Source organism: Sturnira hondurensis, unplaced genomic scaffold, assembly GCF_014824575.4.
Source record: "Sturnira hondurensis isolate 20B ecotype Veracruz unplaced genomic scaffold, ASM1482457v3 Scaffold0023817, whole genome shotgun sequence".
In the NCBI taxonomy this organism is placed as follows: Eukaryota; Metazoa; Chordata; class Mammalia; order Chiroptera; family Phyllostomidae; genus Sturnira; species Sturnira hondurensis.
In genome coordinates, this window is record NW_028096448.1 from 11,917,628 (window position 1) to 11,940,057 (window position 22,430).

The 22,430-nt window shown below is 39.6% G+C and overlaps 1 protein-coding gene across 1 annotated transcript in view; it reads left to right on the forward strand.

Annotated features, from left to right (window-relative positions):
- The window catches only part of CDYL2 (chromodomain Y like 2), a 161,212-nt gene that overhangs the window by 49,570 nt on the left and 89,212 nt on the right, over nt 1-22,430 (forward strand). The gene's annotated exons all lie outside the window — the stretch shown is intronic.

Here is a 22,430-nt window from a genome sequence, read left to right on the forward strand (position 1 = left end):
CTGCCGACTGCCTTTTGCTTTGGGAGTTTTGAATTTTTGTGACAGGGTTTCCTCTGACTCCTGGCTTCAGGGTCACTAATGTCACGGGGCGTGGACATCTGGCTTTCAGATGCTAAGTTCACACAAAGAGGTTCCCTAGTGTCATGCACAAACCAGGGGACTTGGAATCAGAGGGTCTCGGTTAAAAATCCCAGACCCCCCACATTGTAGCCACAGGCCCTGGGTCAGGTTGCCTGGGTGTCTTTCCTCGATTTTTTTAACGGGCAGGGTTGCTGGCAACACCTGGCTCTTGGAGACACTTGTGCAGGTGGAGGGAAGGGGGCTGGTCTTGTGAAGGCATTTCATCAGCCGGAGGGCCTCTAGCAGTGGTGCTTTTGTTGTTCATGTCTGTCACTCACCCTGTCGTCAGGGTTTTGCACCAGTGTGGCACCAGAGGGCCTCTTGGGTGCCTGTCTGCGAGCTTTCCAGAAGGGAGAGGGGACAGGCGGCTCAGTGCCACTGGTTCCTTCTGCTGGGCTTGTGCAACTCATAGCAAGGGGGTGGTGGTCCAAGATTGTCACTTTTTTGACAATGAGTGAGTGTGCTGTGGGTGGTCACAGGGGAAAAGTTACTGCTTCTCTACCCTGTCAACTGGCAGGGGAGCCTGCCATTGCTCGCTTAGCCAGAAAGACCCTCTGCTGTGTTGACACATGCTGTCCAAACCTTAGTTTGGTCAAGACCCTCATGTGGCCTTTCACTGTAGGTCATGGTGACCTGCTGTGACGCCTGTCACTTGGGCAGGTGGCTTAAACTCCCAGAGCCTCAGTTTCTTCACCTGTAAGTCGGGGACATTTCCTTGGAAGGTTGTTGGTTGACTAAATGAGGTGATGGGTACGAAGAACCTCGTATGGAGTGCTCCTGCATGCCCATTTCTTTGTCCTTTTCTGTCATTGCCGTGCTGCCTTCCAGGGCCGGGACTACAGAACTGGGGCCCCCGCGGGAGAGAGATTTTCGTGGTGTCCAGTGTGAAGCGGGTGTCGCAGAATTCAACACGTGGAGGGAAGGAGAATCCTCAACAGTGTTCTGGAGCTCTGTTGTGGTTTGCGGAGTTGCTCGGGGGATGGGGACGTGGAGAAATCAAGGCAGGAAAGGGAAGGCATAGCGAGCAGGTAACATCTGCCCATGCATGCGGGCCCCTTCCCGGAGGGAGTCTCCCAGGACGCCTGCCTTTTCTGTAGCTCTGCACTTAGAAGCACACTGGTTTGAGTGGAGTCTCTTGCTGCTTTTAAGTGCGGGGCTTTGATGAATTGCTTTAATTTCCTTGTGCCTCAGTTTCTTTGTTTTTCAAATAGGAATGATAATAGTTAACTCCCAGGGACTTGTAAGTGCTACATGAGTGAATGAATGAGTCAGTGGTTTTGAAGTATTTATATGACACACTCCTTTTCTCTTAGGGGTATCAGCAGAGCCAGTAGGCATAGTGTAATCCTGCCATGGCTCCAACCACTCACTGGTTCATCCAGCACTTAGTAGGTGCTCCTCCTGTGTCGAAGCACTCACTCTTTCTTTTGGTCTCTTCTAGGCACCAGTGTTTCTACTTCAGTTGTCATTTGCATTCATACTTCATTGTATTTGAAGGGCTTAAAAGTTTAAAAAATAAATATTAAAAATTTTCAAACAAATATAATTTTTGTCATAGGAAATAAGTTTCCCTGGATTAAGAACACAACAAGTAATGAACACAGAGCTTGCGATGCCTGCCACGCGGCTCTGGAGCTTAACGCCAGGTCCTCGTCACTCGGACCTGGGTGACGCCCAGAAGGGATGTAGGGCTTTTGGCTGGATTTGAGTCCCCTTTCTTGTCCTCACTCTTAACAGCACCCTTGGTAATCTTCTGTACCCCCTGTGCTCCAGGCCTCGCCGGGGTGCCACTGCCTCCTTCTGTGAGAACTACTATACCAGTGCAGACAACTGTCTGGACTCTTGTCTGTTTTTTTGAGACCCAGACTTTGAATAAAGACTCACACTTTGTGACTAATTTGAACTCTGCCTGTTTTATGGAACAAAGAAATTTTAAAAACTTTGGAAAGAGAACTCCTTCTGGTCTCTCTTCACAGTGTCTGTGCTCACAATTTCCTCCTGGGAGCGGAAGGCTTGGGTTTGCTCTTTAATTGTTTCTTGGCTGTTTTGGTTAGGGCTAACACGGTACCTGAAAATTCACCTGCCATGAAGTTAACACTCAATACATATGAGTGGAAATAAAAATAAGGACAGATTCCCAAATGAATGTTTTGTGATTCGGACCATCCATCTATCCATCCATCCACTAATGTTATTATGTTCTCATGCCAGAATATATTCACTTGCTTCCCTATTGTTGGGTGTTAGATAGTGTTAAAGTTTTACTGTTGAGATTGGTGCTTCCCCACTGGTGTCTTAGTGTATCAGAGTCTGGGCCTAGGCACTCACACTGCCTGGGTTTGAATATTGGCTGTGCCGTGTAATACTGGGTTGGCCAAAAAGTTTGTATTGGTTTTCCCGTGCTGTGGCTCTGGTAGTGCTTAGTTGTCTTTAACTTCATTTGAAACAATTCTGTTAGATTGTATTGTGACAGCTGTCATATCAGCATGCATTGAAAAAGAACTTTGCGAAATTCGTGGATTTCTGTGCAGCCATTTTAACATTGAAGATGGAAGAAAATAATGCATTATTTATACTACACATTATTTACACCACACATTTTTGGTGTATTGTGCTTTCTTATTTCAAGAAAAGTAAAAATGCTACTGAAACACAAAAATTTGTGCAGTATATGGAGAAGGTGCTGTGACTGGTTGAACATTTCAAAAGTAGTTTGTGAAATGTCTTGATACTGTTGATATTTTGGCTAAATGATTCTTTGCTGGGGGGCTGTCTCATACATTGGAAGATGTTTAGCAGACTCCCTGGCTTGTACCCACTAGAAACCAATAGTGGGAGATAGCCAACGTACTCAAAATATCCAAATGAATAAAGTTATTGGTGAAAATGAAAAATGTCTTTCTTTTTAAAGATTTTATTTATTTATCTTTAGAGGTCAAGGGAAGGAGAGAAGGAGAGAAATATCAATGTATGGTTGCCTCTCGTGGGTTCCCCTGCTGGGAACCGGCTTGCAACCCAGGCATGTGCCCTGACTGGGAATCGAACCGTGATCCTCTGGTTCGCAGGCCCGCGCTCAATCCACTGAGCTACACCAGCCAGGGCAAAAATAAATGTCTTTTTTTTTTTTTACAGAAAAAATTTATACAGACTTTTTGGCCAAGCCAATAATTTTATGACCTTGGATGATTTTCTTGATCTCTCTATGCCTCAGCTTCCTCATCTGTAAAACTGGAGATATTAGGCTTTAGATACTATTTTTTAAGGATTAAATGACAATCCCTTTAAAGCGTAGCACTGTGTGCCTTGTAAGTAAGTGTACTTGAGCCGTAACATGTGATGATGATGTCGAAACTTTGCACATAGTTCTGTCATTTCCTTAGGCTGTTTTCTAAAAGTGGAATTACTGATCCAAAGATGTGACTATTTCAAAGTGTTTTTTTTCATGGGTATTGCCAACAAATTGCCCTGCAGAAGAAATGTTGTAAATTAACCTCCACAGCAGTATGTTAGGGTACCTGTTTACTTAAATATCTGTCAGGGCTGGCCAGTTATTTTAACTTTTGCCAATTTGTTCAAAAAATACCAGGTCATTGTTTTAGTTTTTAAAGCTTTATTACTGGTGAGTGTAAATATCTGCTGTTTGCTTCCTGGTTATTTCATGTTTATTTACCCTCCCTCACTACTTCTTCTTTTGTCTTTTCATTAATGTGTTTATCAGTTTCTTACTGAATCATGATTCATTTCAATATTAAAAATGAATGTTTATTTACAGTTTTTGTTCAAAGCCTTCCCTTTATAATGTTTTTTAAATTTAGGTTATGACACTTTGATATACCGAAATTGAAAATGTTTATGTAATAAGAGCTTTAAAGTTTTCCTTTTAGCTTAGAATGACCTTTCTCTATCCTGTGTGTTTTTTTATTGTTACTTTTAATTCTTGAATTAAACTATATTTATGTTGGTTGATGATCTGAGTTAGTCATCTCACGATTTTCCTTTAAATAGTTAACCAGTTACCCAAACACACTTTCTTTGCTGAATCTAGCATCTAAAATGCCATTTTATTATATATAAAATTTATATATATGAACACACACAGAAAGATGTATATACACACATCAGTCTCTTTCTGGGATTTTTGTGCAATTTTATTTTTTGTCTGTGTACTAGTTGGTACTTTATTGTAGCTTTATGTTTTAATAAACAGTGGTGCAAGTTTTGAATTCATTTTTCTTTTTGTTTCAAAAATTTCTGGGCTATTACTGTTTCTTATTTTCTTAAAATAAATTTGTCAGGTTTAAAAAATCCAGATGGGATTCTGATTTAAATTGCTTTAAATTTAAAGTTAATTCTAAGAACATTACATTGTTTATGGTAATGAAACTTCTTACCCACAAATACAGAACTGTCTTCATTTGGTGAAATTATTTCTTTATTTATCACAGTTGTTTTGTGGATTTCTTCATTTAATCTTGTACCTTTTCTGTTAAATTTATTTCTAGGCATTTTACATTTTTGTTGCCTTCATAAATTGGACTTTTGCCAACTATATTTTCTAACCAGTTGAATGTTAATTAGATTTCTATTTTGTAATCATACATCTTTCGAATTTTCTTATACACTTAAAATTCTTTCAACTCATTCTCTCAAGCTATTTAGATTCATGGTGATGTATGCCAATATTATTTTTTAGATTATTTTCTGCAGATTACCTGTATTTTTGTTTCCTGCCTTATTGCATTGGCTAGAAGTTTTAAAACAGTATTTAAAATAATGGTTTTGGACATCAGGGATGCATTTTTAATGGTAGAATGTTATATATTATAGAAGTTGAAAGGGCGGGTGTCATATTGTACCTCTGAATTGGGCCTCCCAAGTACTTCCCAGATGCACATGTCTGTGCTTACATCTGGCTGTTTGTGTACTCCCTCCATCCCACCTTCCCACCTCTACCTCTTTAAAAGGGAAAGATAGAGAATGTGGATCTGTCTGTAGGATCTTGGGTTTTTTAAATGATGGGCTTGCAGTAGGGAACAGAAGTGCCAAATTTCAGGCACCTGTTTCTTTTCTGTATCTTCTTTGACATGCTTAATTTACGTTAAGTAAATTATTGTAACTAAGTAAATTATTCTTAGGCTGCACCAGGGTGACAAGGAACACCAACTGGCACATCCTGTGGATACCAAGGTGCCTAATTTGGTCAGTGTTAGAGACCTATAAGTGGCTCTCTTGTCTTCCGTAATTTCTCTGCAGCATCCCTCCTGCCTCCTGTGCCCCCCCCCCCCACCAGCACAGCCATGGGGTAAATCTAACAAAGGAAAACCATGTCGGTAACTCCCGAACATTCATGAAACTGGACTTCAGAGGTGGGGATTCAGCTTTGTACTTGTGTTTCCCACTGTTCCTGTGGCACTTAGTAAGTTAACAATTACAATACGTGCTTAGTCAATTAACAATAAGTGCTTAATTTGTTGAATGCTGTGTTTTGGACAGTTTTGTAAACTAAACTCAGACAAGGGGTCATTCAGGGTAGTAGTCTGTGCATGACAGTTATGTGTCATGTTTTGCTGTTAGGAACAAGAGCAGACAAATGCATAAGTGTTCACGAAGGTCTCTGAAACAATGTGAATTATGTGAATTTCAAGTGTATGAATGTGGGGGATGGGTCACCATTTCCAGTTAGATTTAGGAGCCGATGAACAACCCACAAGACAGAAGTTTACACACGTTGGCCCTGGGCCAGTGGCCAGCTCCCAAGGCTGGGTGTTCCACAGTCTCAAGGTCCTATGCCATAAAGGGCTGGTTCCTGGGGGCAAGCTGGGAAGGTGACCTTTCAGTCCAGAGGCCAGAGCAAGCTGAGGTTGGGAGCCGTTATTAGTCTGCCTGAGGCCCCCGAGCTAGCGCACACAGACCCAGACTTGGGTATTCCAATGTCCCTGCTTTTTCACTGCTCTCTCCAGCCTTTGTTGTGGCCAGGCAGTGTTGGAGGCTGGTGAGGGACAGATGTCTTGTCCAAAAGTAGGAGCTGACCGAAACTCCCTGACTGGCTCCAGTTTCTTTTGGGGACACTGTTCAGATGGAAGGTGTGGTCTGAATGCAGTGCTGTGCCTTGAAGAGCACTGTATAGGGAGTCCAATGATTTTTCGTATGAGGTCCCTGAGAAAAAATATTTCTGTGACATCTGTGAGCAAAAACTCCAGGGTGCTCTTCTAGACTAAGTCCCCAGGGCTCTAGTTGGAATCTGGGGCACTTCTCTGGGAGTCTGTGCTACCTCTAAGAATTCCCTTCCCCTCGTCCCCCACTGGGCCACTGGAACATTATAACATTAGGTGTGGAGATAAGGACAATCGCTCCCATTCAGTGAGTGCATGTACTATGCCTGGAATGGAGCTAAGTGCTTCCATGAATGAGGCTATTTAGTTCGGACAGGGAGGTGGTCATTATTAACCCCATTGTACAGATGAGGAAACTGATGTGTAGAATGGGGGGACGCTTGGTAAAGTCTGTGAGGTTATAATCGGACTACACATCATGTCCCCATGCAACACCATTTTATCTCAAATATTTTCATGGTTTATGTACAGATCCATTATAATATCGAAGGGACATTTAGTATAAATTTTCTTCATGGCTTGTGGGCAAGTTCAGTAGCTTGGGCACCATCTTTCTCTTTGGCTGCCGGGTTCTAGCATGTTCCTCACTTTTTTTCATGCTGTCATTTCATGCTCTGTGGAAGAGTTCTCGTCCTGGATGGCAGAGAGAAGGCAAGCAAGTGGCATGCCTAGAAAAAGCAACCAAGTACCAAGAAAGAGGACCGAGCTGGGTGTAAATGCAAGCTTTGTGATTTGAGGCAGGGGCACCTTTGCAGGATGGGTAAGGAGACAGGATGAGCTCCACACTCTGGGATTGCTGGAAAGCCTTTGAATGGAAGGACATCAACAACATCACAGACCTGGAGTCCCAGTGATTGTCAGTAGTCGGAACATACTGTGGTGGGAGATCCATTGTAATTTCCTGCACCTGAGGTTGAAGAAACAGTAGCGCCGGGTTACAAAACTGGAGACCAGTTCCTGAGGGAATGTGCATGTGGTAGTGAGTCATTCATTGCCTCCATTTCCTGGAATATATGTCTGTACCCCCAAGGCCCAACACAGCGTCTTTCATATAGTGGGTGCTAATGCAGTAAACCTTGTTGAATGAATGAGTCCAATCCCCATCCCTCTCATTGACAAATAGATTGACTTCCTCTTATCCCCTTCCCAAGCCTACCTGTCTTTCTGGGTTTCTGTCCAGTTGCTTTCTACCTGGACATCCTATCTGTTCACAGTGTGTCTGAATTCTGACTGTACCTTCACCCCCAGTGCACCCCTAGCACTTTCTTGTCTTCTTGGCCCACATTCTGACCATGTCAACCTCGTGCCCAGGTAAAACACCCCTCGAAAATTAGATGGTACGAACACATAGGTGGTCATGACCCCAAAGTTCTACCCTGTGTAGCCTGGCTACTGTGGCTCTGACTTGAAAGCTACCTCCAGCACCCCACCATTAGATTCGGGAAACTTACGCATTGGCCAAATAGAAGCCTCAAAACAACACTCTCGAAATACCATGCCTTGTGATGGCATTTCCCGATATAGTCTGTGAGGAGATAATAGTTGTAAAATGTCCACCCAGGTAACTAAGTAAATTATTGTGGTTTGGTATTAAGTTCATTGAAAATAACTTTTTTTGTATACACAGTTTTATCTGTTGCCTTTGTTCCTGGCAATAATTATTTAGCAAAGCCAGTCTCCCATGCAAAATAATGTTCTTGCCATCAGGAATGAACTCAGTCCTATTGGGGAGCCATTGTAGAGTTTTAAGAGGGAGTTAGGACTAAGTTCAGCCTGGTGTCTACATGGAGATGAGATTGGAAGAAGGGGACAATCACTTCATTGTTCTGGTCAGAGGTAATCATTGTATGTGTGATCTGTTATGAGAGCATCTAAAATCTCTGACAATCTCTCTATTGCATTAATTTATCCTCAGGTAGTGGGTTTGTTTAATATTTAAATTTTATTTATTTTTGTGGTGACAACTGCTTTACTTGAGTTTATTGACAAAGCACTGGCGAAGAGGCGCATCCAAGACACTCCATTTCCTCTTGTTCGACAGGCATTTCATCATCTTGACATAGTGGTAATGTCCCCAGAGGGAGTTTAGAAATGGCCATGTCCTACTGGTTGTGAAGAGAGGTCACAAATGCCTTCCAGGAGCTGCCATAAACCTGTCCAGGGAGCCTTGGAGAATGTCCAGAATTTTCAGCATTTTCAGAATGTTGGAATAGGGCGAGGCCATTGCTTAGCCAAAATGGCATTATGAAACTATGTGGAGTGCTTCCAGCATATACAGAAGTTGGCTTCCTACTCATTTCTTCCCAGTCTCCAACCAGGCTGTAACTGTGGCCCCTTTGAGGCTCTCGGCATAACTTAAAATGTATGCAGCAGAGGTTCTGGAGTATATCAAGAGCTCTTTTTTTTGACAACTGATTTTATGAATCCAGTTTTCTCAGTTTCCTTCTAACTCTGTACTCCTCCCAGTAGATGACCTTAGCCCCTCCCAGAAGAGGTGTCAGCGCTGTGGGGTGGGGTGGAAATGGTTGTGGGAAGAACATTACCCGGAGGCATGGGGCACATTGGCTTGTTGCTACAGTCATCACCTTTTCTACGGATGTCTCAGTCTGTCTTGGTCAGTGGCCTTTTCACATCTTTTGATAGACTGAATGGATTATGAGACTGGCAACAGAATTAAAATGGATGTTTTTTCATTCCTCAGCATTCCCAACTTGACTCTTATTTAGGGGGGACTGTTTAATCCAAAGGAAGTATTTGGACCTTAAGAGAAGCTATTTAATAGAAACAGAGACCAAAGGGATGGTTATTAGAAGGGAGGGGGTGGAGAGTCAGGGGAAAAGGGGAAAGGGAATATGGTCAGTAATTCTGTGATATTACCGATGATTACTAAAATTAGTGGGGTGATTACATTGTAAGGTTTAAAAATGTTGAATCACGATGTTGCATGTTGGAAACTAAGAACGAATATAAGATTATATATGAACTATACTTTAAAAAGTAAATAAAAGAGAGTTTAGTTTTTTGAGAACAAATGGAACAAAAGGAAGTCATACCACTGTTTGGCAGTTCAACCTCATCATCATAGCTAATGTCCAGATTCTTAGACTTCCTTCTAAATATTTTTATACATTCATTTACTAAATTATTGCTGCTTTTTGGTAGGTAAAGCATGCTCATGGTACAAAATTCAAAAGGATCAAAAGGGTAAATGGGGAAAGTAGTATTCCTTACGTCTTCCAGACATGACTTCATGAGTTACCAGCTCTGTGTAAGAAATTCTGTGCATATTCAAGCTTGTTTGTTTATGGAGGAGGCTTATTCTTGATTGAGCAGATTTGTGTTTTTCTGCAATACTCGGTATTGCAGCCTATGTCTCAAGAACAAGGGGCTCTTGCCAGGATTTTGATTAGAAGGGGCCGTCAGATGAGTGTAGCCACTCTTGTAGGGAACATCCTATATTTTACTGAGTCTGAAATGCTGTCAATGATAAGATAGACTACTTAAAGTCAGAAAACATGCAGCCAGGGAAACTATGATACTTCCTCAATTGTAAGGTATATCTTGATTTCAGAGATGTTAAAATGTCTAAAACTGGTCTCAGCATCATGAACTGTGGTACTTCATTTTCTCACCATTCTTTGCCATCCATCCACTGTTGTTGTTCTGGATCTCATCAATAAAAAAGCGATGGCTGTGTACGGCACCAGGAGGGTACCAGAAATATCAGGGGGAACACTTTGTCAAGCATGTGATTATCTAACCACTATGCTGTACACCTGAAACTAATATAAAATCATATCGAATGTAAACTGTAATTGAAAAATAAAATAAAAAAAAGTGATGGCTCAAGTGGCTCTCATTATGCTTGTTTATTCTGGAAAGAAAGTGGCCCTAGAGCCTTGTGCTATTGTTGGCCAAAAATAATGTCACACCTGCTCCAGTCTGGATTGATTTCCCCTAAGGTCTAGTGCACAGCTGTCTAGTGATTTCCCCGAAGGTCTAGTGCGCTCTGCACATGCTGGAGTCCCTTCACTATCAGCTTTTGGAGACCCTGCCTTTTTAACTGTGCTGCATCTTTTAAGTATTCTCTTCTCTGATTTATACCCTAATTATGGTGGAGTACATTCTCAAAAGGATTCTTGAGAAAGGTGGGTGGGAAGTTAATTTTTTGAGATTGTCCATTTATAAAAATGCATCTATTCTACTCTACCACTCGATTGTTGATTTAGCTCAGTATAGAATTCTAGGTTAGAAGTCATTTTAAAAATACTTTAATATTTTTAAAGTATTTCTCTATTGCTTCTGGTGTTCAGAGTTGCTTTTGAGAAATCTGAAGCTATTTTGGTCCTTTGGATGCAAAACTTTATTTTTCTCTTTGAAAGATTTCAGAATTTCATCTGTGAAATTCAGTTCCTATTTCTATAGGGATGTACCTCGGGTTAGTCTGTTTTTGGTCATTGTATGAGATATCTGGTGGGTTCTATGGGTCTGAAAACTATATTATCAATTGTTGGAATTTTCCAGAATTATCTTATTGACTTTCTTCCTCTTAATTTTTCTATTTTTACTTTCCTGAATTCCTTTTATTCAGATACTGAATTTTCTGGTTCTCTTTTTTTCAACAGTGTTTTATAGTTTTCAGTGTATAAATTTCTCACATCTTTTATCAGACTTATCCTTAAGTATTTCATGTATATTCATGCTATTGTGAATGGTATTTAAAAATTTGTCAACTCTTGATTTTCATTGCTAGCTTGTAGAAATATGGTCAATGTTTGTATATTCATCTTGTATCATGAAGCTTGGTGAAACTTATTAGTTCTAGTAGATTTTTTTTTGAAGATTCAATTCAATTATCTACCTGAACAAACATGTCTTCTGGTAATAAGACCACTTTTGCTTTATTGTTTTCAACCTGGATGCTATTTATTTCTTTTTCTTGCTTAATTACTCTGGATAGAACCTCCAATAAATGTCGAATAGAAGTGGCGAGAGACATCCTTGTCTTGTTCATCCCCTTTGTTCAAGGGAGAAAGCATTTAGTCTCTAACCATTAGGAGTGATGCTAGGTAATTTTTTCTCCCTTTTTTTGGTAGATGCACTTCATCAAGTAGAGGAATTCTCCTGTTCCTAATTTCCTGAAATTTCATAATCAGAAATGGATAATGGATTTTATCGAATGCTTTTTTTCCTGTATCTGAGTTAATTTGTATGGTTTTTATAGTTTTGTTTGTCAGTGTGGTGAATTCCATTGATTTTTTTGTTGAATGTTAAATCAACCTTGCATTCTGGGTAAAAAATTCCACTTGGTCATGATGTACAATCCTTTTAATGTACTTTTGGAATGTATTTGCTCAAATTATCTGTAGAAATTTTGTATTTATGTGCACGGTAGTTATTGATTTGTAGTTTGTTTTCTTTTCTTGCATTATCTTGTATGGTTTTGGTGGCAGAATATTGCTGCCCCAATCAAGTGAATTGAGAAGTATCCCCTTCAAATTTCTGGAAGAGTTTTTGTTGAATTGGAGGTATTATTAATGTTTGGTGAACACAGAGTTTCTGTTGTAAAAGTATTTTAAACTACAAAATAAGTTTATTTACTAGATATAATGCTATTCCTATTATCTATTTTTTCTTGAATTCAGGAGTCTTTATGTTGTTTCAAGAATTATTTCATTTCATGAAGTTATCAGATTTAGTGGGAAAGAGTTAAAAGGATAACATTCCCTGATTCTCCTCAGTCTAGATAGAGCTTTCATCAAACCAGTTTTAAGTTTCATTGATTTTTCTCTATCATTTTCTTGTTTTCTATTTCATTATTTTTCCCTCTTCATTATTTTTTTAAGTTTTGCTTTGGGTTGAGTTGTTTTTTGTTTTTTTATTTTTCGTTTCTGAAGGTATAATCTGAGATAATTGATTTGAGATCTTCTTTACTAATACAGGTTTTATCAGCATACCACACATTTGATATGCTTTCTCTTTATTTTTACTCAGTTTAAAATACTTTTGAATTTTCTTTAGATTTTTAATCTACAGATTATTTAGAAGTATATTTCTTAATTTCTAAATATTTAGGGATTTTTCTGATATAATTCTATTAATTTTTAATTTAATTCCACTTTCTTCAGAGAACATGCTTTGTATGGCATCAATCTTCTTAACCTTATTGAAACTTGTTTTTATAACTCCATCTGTGAACTATATTGGCAAGTATGTTACATGCATTTGAAAATAATTATTCTGTTGTTAGCATGTGCAAGTCAACTAGGAGTCACTAGTAATGATGATGTGCCAACTAGGTCAAGCTGGTTGATAGTGGTGGTTAGATTTTTTTATATTCTGATTTTCCGTGTGCTTGTTCACTTTTGAGAGGTATATTTAAGCTTTTGACAATAATTGTGGATCTGTCTCCTTCCATTTCTATCAGCTTTTGTGTGTTTTTATTTTATTTTTAAACTCTATCATTAGGTGCATAAATGTGAAGTTTATGTCCTTTTTTTTTTAAAGATTTTATTTATTTATTTATCTTTAGAGGGGGAGGAGAGGGAGAGAAACATCAATGTATGGTTGCCTTTCATGCGTCCCCTGCTGGGAGTTGGCCTGCAGGGAACTGGCTTGCAACCCAGGCATGTGCCCTGACTGGGAATCGAACCTCGATCCTCTGGTTCGCAGGCCCACGCTCAATCCACTGAGCTACACCAGCCAGGGCTAAAAGTTTATGTCCTTTTGATGAATTGACCCTTTTATTGTTTTTTTAAATTTTTATTTATTTATTTATTTATTTATTTATTTATTTATATCCAAAAGTTCTTTCTTAACAAATTTTCTTTGTTGTTGTTTAAGTACAGTTTTCTGCCTCCCCCCACCCTTCCCCACCACTCCAGCCCTCCCTGTCTTCCCCCAACTTTTCCACCCCCCCTTTGTTATTATCCATATATCCTTTATAATTGTTCCTGTAAACCCTTCACCCTTTCCCTCCATTATCCCCTACCTTCTCCCTTCTGATCACTATCAGCCTGTTCTCAATGCCAATGTCTTTGGCTATACTTTGCTTGCTTGTTCATTTGGTTGATTAGGTTCTGTTAATGGTGAGATCATATGGTGTTTGTCTTTCATCACCTGGCTTATTTCATTTAGCATAATGCTCTCCATTTCCATTCATGTTGTTGCAAAGGGTAGGAGCTCCTTTCTTTCTGCTGTGTAGAATTCCATTGTGTAAGTGTACCATAGCTTTTTGATCCAGTCATTTACTGATGGGCACTTGGGTTGCTTCCACTACTTGGCTATTATAAATTGTCCTGCCATGAACATTGGAGTTTTTTTGGATTGGTGTTTCAGGGTTCTTCGGATATAATCCTAGCAGTGGAATTGCCGGGTCAAAAGGCAATTTTAGTTTTTCATTTTTAGTTTTCTGAGGAAATTCCATATCGTTTTTGATAGTGGTTGCACCAGTCTGCTATCTCACCAACAGTGCACTAAGGTTCCCTTTTCTCCACAACCTTCTCCAAGGAGGACATACAGAGGGCCCAGAGACATATGAAAGGATGCTCAGTATTGCTAGCTATCAGAGAGATGCAAATTAAAATCACAGTGAGATACCACTTCACACTGGTCAGAATGGCCATCATAAACAAAGCAACAAACTACAAATATTGTTTTTATAATATATTTGTTTTTGTATTTACCTGCGTAGTAGTTTTTACCAGAGATCTTAATTCTTTGTATGCCTTTGAGTTATCATTTGTTGTTATTTCTTTTTTAAATGTATTTTATTGATTGTGCTATTACAGTTGTCCCATTTTTTCTCCCCTTTATTTCTCTGTGCCCTACACCCCCACTCCCACTAGCATTCTCCCCCCCACCCCCCCGCCACAATTCATATCTGTGGGCCATAATACGAGTTCTTTGGCTTCTCCATTTCCCATACTATTCTTAACCTCCCCCTGTTTATATTGTACCTACCATTTATGCCTCTTATACCATGTACATTTTGCCCCATTCTCCCCCTGCACCTTCCCTGCTGATAACCCTCCATGTGATCTCTATTTTTGTGAATGTGTTCCTGTTCTAGTTGTTTGCTTAGATCATTTTTGTTTTTTTTAGGTTCAATTATTGATAGTTGTGAGTTTGTTGTCATTTTACTGTTTATATTTTTTATCTTCTTTTTCTTTGATAATCCCCTTTAACATTTCATATAAAGGGGCTTAGTGGTGATGAACTCCTTTAACTAGACTTTATCAGCCCTTCTGTTCTAAATGATAGCTTTGCTGGATAGGGTAATCTTAGATGTAGGTCCTTGTCTTTCATGACTGTGAATACTTCTCTTTCCAGCCCCTTCTTGCCTGCAAGGTTTCTTTTGAGGAATCAGTTGGTAGTCTTATGGGAACTCCTTTATAGTGGGCTTCCTGCACTGCTATATCTTCAATTCCATTGACAATCATTGGACTGAGGTCTGGGGGTCCAGCACTATTCATAGTTGAAAGGTGAAATTTCAAGTTCTCTTTCTTTTTATTGTGGTTGGGGGTCAGTTTACTGTTTGGTTGTGGGGGAATTTGAACTGGAGACTCTGATAGGTAAGTGAATTGGCACTGTTCTTGAAGCCAGCTGCTTCAAGTTTATACCTAGATAGCTTTCATTACTTCCAACCTTCTTGATCCATGAAGAGGAGGATCCTCTTGTGTAGATGGGAAAGAGGAAGGCTGCCTCCTCTTCTTCCTCTTCCTCCTCTGAGACTCAATTTCTCTGAGCTTGAGCACTGGGGTAGCAGCTTGAAAGGCACCAGTGGCATACAGGGAGGAGCTGAAGTGTCTGGCATCGAGCAAGAGCTGGGAGACAGCTTTCTCCCAGGCAGAAAGGTGGGCAGAGCCACAGAGCCAGCAGGTGGATGCTACATCTGAGACTCCTTTTTATTGTTATGTAATGACTTTCTTTTTCTTTGGTGATATACTTTGCTGTGAATTTCACTTTGATATTAATATGGCCTCTGACTTTCTTTTGAGTGTTAGCATGACATATCTTTTCCTATCCTTTTACATTTAACCAATTTGTGTATCTATATTTAAATTGTGGCCCATCTAGCCAGAATATAGTTGGTTTTTGCTTTTTTTAATCTAATTTGACAATCCCTTTTAATTGAGGTATTTAGACAATTTATATTTAATTGTTGATGTGCTTAGGCCTACTTCTATCATGTTAATGTTTGTTTTCTTTTTGAAGTATATTTTATTGATTATGTTATTACTGTTGTCCCAATTTTTCCTCCTTTGCCTGCCTCAACCCAGTACCCCCTTCCTTCCAGCAGTTTCCACCTTAGTTCATGTTCATGGGTTGTGCATATAAGTTCTTTAGCTTCTCCATTTCCTACACTGTTCTTAACATCCCTCTATCTATTTTGTATGTACCAATTATGCTTCTTACTCACTGTAACTTTTCTCCTGTTTCCCCACAACCCCCCCCCCGCTGATAACCCTCCAAATGATCTTCATATCTGTGATTCTGTTCCTGTTCTAGTTGTTTGCTTAGTTTGTTTTTGTTTTTTAGATTCAGTTGTTGATAGTTGTGAGTTTGTTGTCATTTTAATGTTCATAGCTTTGATCATTTCTTAGATAAGTTCATGTAACATTTCATGTAATAATGGTTTAGTGATGATGAATTCCTTTAGCTTTACCTTGTCTGAGAAGCACTTTATCTGCCCTTCCATTCTAAATGATAGCTTTGCTGCATAGAGTAATCTTGGTTGGAGGTCTTTGCCTTTCATCCCTTTGAATACTTCTTGTTGGTCCCTTCTTGCCTGTAAGGTTTCTTTTGAGAAATCAGCTGAGAGTCTTATGGGAACTCCTTTGTAGGTAACTCTCTCCTTTTCTTTTGCTGCTTTTAAGATTCTTTCCTTATTTTTAATCTTGGGTAGTTTAATTATGATGTGTCTTGGTGTGTTCCTCCTTGGGTCCAGTTTCTTTAGGACTGTATGAGCTTCCTGGAAATCGGTTTCCTTTGTCAGATTGGGGAAGTTTTTCTTCATTATTTTTTCAGATAAGTTTTCAACTTCTTGCTCTAACTCTTCTCCTTTTGGCATCCATATGAGTTGGATGTTGGCACATTTGGAGATGTCCCAGAGTCTTCTTATACTCTCCTCATTTTTTTGAATTATTGTTTCTTCATTCTGTTCTGTTGGATGTTTATTTCTTCCTTTCGTTCCAAATCGGTGATTTGAATCCCAGCTTCCTTCCCTTTACTGTTGGTTCCCTGTGGATTTTTCTTTATTTCACTTAGTGTAGCATTTATGTCTTCCCCTATGTTTTTGCTGTACTCCATGAGTTCTCTGAGCATTCTGATCACCAGTGTTTTGAACTCTGCATCTAATAGGTTGGCTATCTCCATTTTGTTTAATTCTTTTCCTGTTCTTCCATTTGGGCCATATTTCTTTGTCTCCTCAATTTGGCAGCCTCCCTGTGTTTGTTTCTGTGTGTTATGTAGAGCTGCTTTGACTCCCTGTCTTCGCATACCTGTTAAGCTGTATGGGTCAGAGCCTTAGGTATTTGCCAGGGTGGGGCAACCCACTTCATGCTTTGTGGCTCTGTGTTGGGGGGGAGGGTTTGGAGAGGGAACAGTGCTGCTGCCTGGCTTCTGGAGGTTTCCCCGGCACTCACCCTATTTCTGATTGCTTTACCCACTTCCTTTATGTGACTGGCACCATTCTAGCTGTTGCCCTTTGCACCTGAATTTGGGTGATTTCCCAAGTGGGTAGGTTTGCGTATGTTCTTAGTTTATGTGGGTCCTTTAAATGAATTCTGTTGAGAAACTGGCTGTTTCTTCTGCCTCCCGAACCCCCACTGGCTTTTACAGCTAGAATTTATGAGGCTTTCTCTTCCTGGTGCTGGAACCCTAGGCTGCTTGGTCTGGCCTTGGACTGGGATAACTTTCTCCCAATGTATCCCTTCCAATTTTTATTCACCACACGTGAACTTGGACTGCCATTTCCGCTTCCACCACCACCTCTCCACACCACGCTGCGTCCTCTCTCTGTTCTGATTCCTGGTCTCCGCCCCTCCTACCTATCTGGATGAATATGGCTTCTTTAAATCCTTGATTGTTGGACTTCCATACAGTTCAATTTTTAGGCAGTTCTGGGTGTTTTTTTGTCTTGAGGTTATTTGTGACTCTTCTTGTGGTTGCATGAGGAGATGAAATGTGTCTGCCTACACCTCCATCTTGACCAAAAGTCTAATGTTTGTTTTCTGTTTGTCATATATGTACATTGTTTCTTTCACTGTCTTTTATACCTTCTTATGTCTTAATTGAATGATTTAAAAAATGTAAATCTCTATTGTTGGAGTATTAGTTATGCACCTTTGTATTGTTGTTTTATTTAGCTTTACAACAAATTCTTTGTTTTTGTGTATCTTGGGAATGTCTTTACTCTGCCTTAATTTTTTAAAGTTATCTTTGCTAGATATTTGGATTCTTGGTTGACAACTTTTTTCTTTTGTTGCTTTGAATATGTTGTCCTAATGCCCTCTGGTCTCCATTGTTTCTGATGAGAAGTTATCTGTTAATCTCCTTATTGTTCCCTTGTATGTAATAAGTCATTTTTCTTAGTGCATTAAAGACTTTCTATTTATCTTTGGCTTTCAGCATTTGACTATGATGTGTTTGGATGTGATATTTTTGCATTTATTCTACTTAGAGTTCATTGAGCTTCTTAGAGTTGTAGATTAGTGTTTCTTATCAAATTTGAAATGTATCCAGCCACTATTTTTGAAAATATTTTCTTCTCTTCTTTCTATGGTACTTCCATTATGTGTATGTTGCTGTGCTTAATGGTGTCTCACATTTCTCTAACACTCTGTTCATTTTCCTTCTGTTCTTCAGATTGCATAATCTCTACTGATTTATCTTCAAGTTCACTGCTTCTTTTTTCTATCAACTTAAATGAACCTTGATGATGATACCATCATTTTGGTAATTGTACTTTTCAACTTAAGTATTTCCATTTGGTTCTTCTGTTAAAAAATTTCCATCTTACTGATATTTTCTATTTGATGTGTCAGAGTCATAAATACTTTCCTTTAATTCTTTAAATGTAGTTTCTTTTAGTTCTTGGAATATCTTTTTTAACAGTTGTTTCAAAGTCTCTACCTGCCATGTCTAACACCTGTGGCCCCTCAAAGACAGTTTCTGTTGTTTGCTTTTTCTCCTTGCTCATTCATTGTACCTTAATGCAGAGGTGTCAAACTCATTGTCACTAGGGGCCACACCAGCCTCCCAGTTGCTTTCAAAGGGGTGAATGTAATTTCAGCTCTTTAACAGTTAAGGAGTAGTTGCATTTATGTAGTCCTAAAATTATTTTGGCCCTTTGAAGGCAACTGCAAGGCCAATGTGGCCCCTGGTGACAATGAGTTTGACACCCCTGCCTTAATGTTTCTTCATGTCCCAAAATTTTTCGTTGAAAACTGGTCATTTTAGATAATATATTGTAGCAAATATGGATACTGATTCTTCTTTACCCCCAGCCAGGGACTTTTTTGTTTTGTTTTGTTTTGTTTATGTGTGGTCATTTATTTATGTGTTTAATAACTAGAGTGAACTAATTCTCAAAGTCTTTTCTTTGCAGTGTGCAACTTATGTCTCTGATCAGCTTTTTCCTCTTTTTTTAAAAAAAGATTTTATTTATTTATCTTTAGAGAGGAAGGGAAGGAGAGAAGGAGAGAAATATCAATGTATGGTTGCCTCTCATGAGTCCCCTGCTGGGAACTGGCCTGCAACCCAGGCATGTGCCCTGACTGGGAATCGAACCATGATCATATGGTTCGCAGGCCCGAGCTCAGTCCACTGAGCTACACCAGCCAGGGCTGATCAGCTTTTTTTTCTTTTCTTTTTCTTCTTGTAGCCTGGCTTCCTAGGGATTCCCCATGTGTCAACAGCATAAGCCATTCATTGGTCAAAAGTTGTGCTTATGTCCCTTCAGCCAGTTAGTTTTTCACTCTTTACTGTTGGAATTTGTGTGTGGCTTGGAGACTACTTTCACAGTTCAGAGGGTTTACAATTTTGTCCTGTGCTGGAGACTGGTATCTGGGAAGTTTCCTCTCTGGGCCCTCCTGGGAGGATGCAGCCTTGGGCATGTGCCACAGTCTTCCAGACCAGCAGGGGTGAGTGCAGGTTTAAGCCCAGCTTCCTAGGGTCATTGTAGTTTATCGTTTAGTCAGTGTTTGTTCAGAGGTTATGCTTAAACCCCTAGAACCAGTAAGGCCCTTTGCTGATGATGGGTTCATATGGGGCAGTGCATTTAAATCTGCTCCACATCCAGCTCCGATTGCTCCCATTGGGTGTTGACTAACACATGTGCCGGGCTGCTGGGTTCTCAGGGATGAGTGTGATTCCAGGAGGGCCCTTCTTGATTGTCCCTTTCTCTGATTCTCTCTGTAAACTTAAGGCTGGTGTGTCATTTTGTGTATTGCTACTAGTTTCATGGAACTCCTAGTCCATGAAATGGACTAAGAAATCAGTCTCTTAATTGATTGCCACCAAGTTCTTCATTATTTTCAACAATTTCCTTAGGCATGATTTTCTTCATGCTTTGTTCCAGATAATATTAGTTCTCTTGGGCATAAATTTTGGCTTGCCAATTCTAATGGCCTCTCTTCCCCAGGGCAGATTCTGTTCACCACTACACCAAGGTTAGGGTGGGGACAGAAGTTCACATCTCCCTGAGTGACGCCTCCACTCTGTGAATGGCTAGTGGAGAAAGAAGAGTAGTCCCTGATCTCCTTAGTTTTCCTCTCTATGCACAATAGCCTTCATTGTATAAGCAATCTGGGTTGGAGAGAGGTGATCGAAGCCCCAGTATTCTGGACCCCTGTCAAGCTTGTGAAGAGCCCTCATCTGATAAATGGGATCTATGCTGGGGAAGGAATCCCCAGTCTCTCATCTGTACCTGAGTTTCTTCAAAATGGAGCTGGTGAGGGCAGGAAGGATAGGTGAAGACTCTGGGGGCTTGTCCCTCCTGGAGTGAAATTGTAGCTTTAGACTGGGAGCTAGGGGATATGGAACCTCCTTTTTCTTGGCTACACCATCTAGAGTAGAGCTTCTGTTACTTAGAGCTGGGCAGGTCACATGCCACAGACTCTCAGTATTATTATTGAGATTTAGTAGATATTATTTTGTAATTATTTCTCTTTTCCAGAGATGTTACCTGTTATTTTTCTTTTATAATTTTCAACAGTTGATTGATTGTTTTGTTGGGTGAAAGAATTTGCTGTGTCACACAGCTGTTACCAGAGTCCTGCTTCTCCTTCTTATCATTCTTTCAATTTAAATAGATTTTTCAGTTTTGAATAGTTTTAGACTCATGGAAAATCTATAAAAATGCTACAGAGGGTGTCTGTATACTCCTCACTGAGGTTTTTCTGTTGCTAACATCCTAAATTACTATGGTACATTGGTCACAACCATGCAGAGGCTATGGCACAGGGTCACTTCTAAGAAGTGGGGGGGGGGGCAGAGGAGCTCCCAGGGGGCAGGGGACTGGACATGGACCTATGTGTCTAGGTGATGTTGCTCAGCAGCAACTTGAAGGTCTCTGGGTCTTGGGTCTTTGTAGTTACAGGGTTTATCTAATCTTTGACTAGCAGATGTTAGGTGCAGTTGGGGGGGTTATGCAAAGCAAGCAGGTTCTAAATGGATAAAAATCTCTGCTTTGGGGCTATGTTTAAGATAATAGGATGGGTGAAATTTTGGCTTTTGTGTCAACAAGCTTTACCACTTGCTATAAAGGAGTAAACAACTTAGGGGCCAGTTTATAATGGGCACCCGTGGTTCATGTCCAGCATGCAGGCTCCCATCCAGAGTAACTCATCACACTTAGTTACCATGTCTCCTTGGCCATCTCTGATCTCTGACAGTTTCTCAGATACTCAAGCTACTGCCCTTGACAGTTCTGAAAAGTACCAGGTAGGGATTTTATAGAATGTCTCTCGTTTTGGGTTTGTCTGATGTTTTTCTCTAGATCAGATTGGATTATGGGTTTTTACAAGGAAAACCTCAGAGATAAAGTGCCATTCTCATTGCATAAAAAGGGTACATGACTTATCACTGTTGATGTTGACCTTGACCATCTGGCTGAGATTGTGTCTATCTGGTTTTTCCACTGTGAAGTTATCCCCCTTCTCTTTTCATACTTTTTTCTTTGGAAGCAAGTCAGTAAGCTCAGCCCATACTCAAGAGTGAAGAGTTAAGCTCCACCTTTTTGAGGGGGGAATATCTACATTATTTTGGATTATTATTTGGAAATTATTAGGAATTCTTTATGGGAGATTTGTTTCATCTCCCTAATTTATTTAGTCATTTAATCACACATTTATATGATTGGACTCACAGATATTTATTTTATATTTTGGGTTATAATCCAGTGGTACATCATTTATTTTGTTTACTCAAATTGTTCCCACTTTGGCCATTCAAAACTTTTTCAGGTTGGCTTCTATGTGCCTTTGACATGCCTGCATTTAAAACATACATACTTTAATGCCACTTTATTACATTCTGTCACTACAAGACAGATGCTCCAGGCTCATTTTGTGTATTCCCTGCCCCAACCCTAGAATTGGCCATTTCTCCAAGGAACCCCTTTTCCTTTTATTGGAGAATGATATCAGAACCAAGATATGAACCCTAGGCATTATTAATCTTTTTTTCTCTTTGCTTAAGCTAAAAATAGTTGTAGTTTGATTGGGAAAGTTGCCTCAGCTGGTCTTTCATTCAGTAAATATGTATTGAATGCCAAGCTTTATATTTGGGTTTATGTTTTTAGTTATTTAAAACTTGTTTTAAATAGAATTTAACTTTGTATGCATAGCAATTAGAAATTCATTCACAATTTAATATTATTTTAGTAGAGTTATAATTAAGTTGGATATAGGGTCATACAATTATTGTTTGCTCTGCTAAAATCAGCCTCTATATATGCCTTCATTTGCTGATTTTAATAACAAATTCTTATTATTGGGAGCAAACGTATGGATGAATATTGATATGAGTCACTAAATGTTCATCAAATAATTTTTCAGTGTCCACATGGAAAATTTCAAACATACACAAAAATAGAATGTTACAGGGACCCGTTAGCCAACTTCAGCAGTTTGAACTCATAGCTTATCTTCATTCATCGGATCCTGACTGTTTTTTTCTGGATTAGCAAACCAT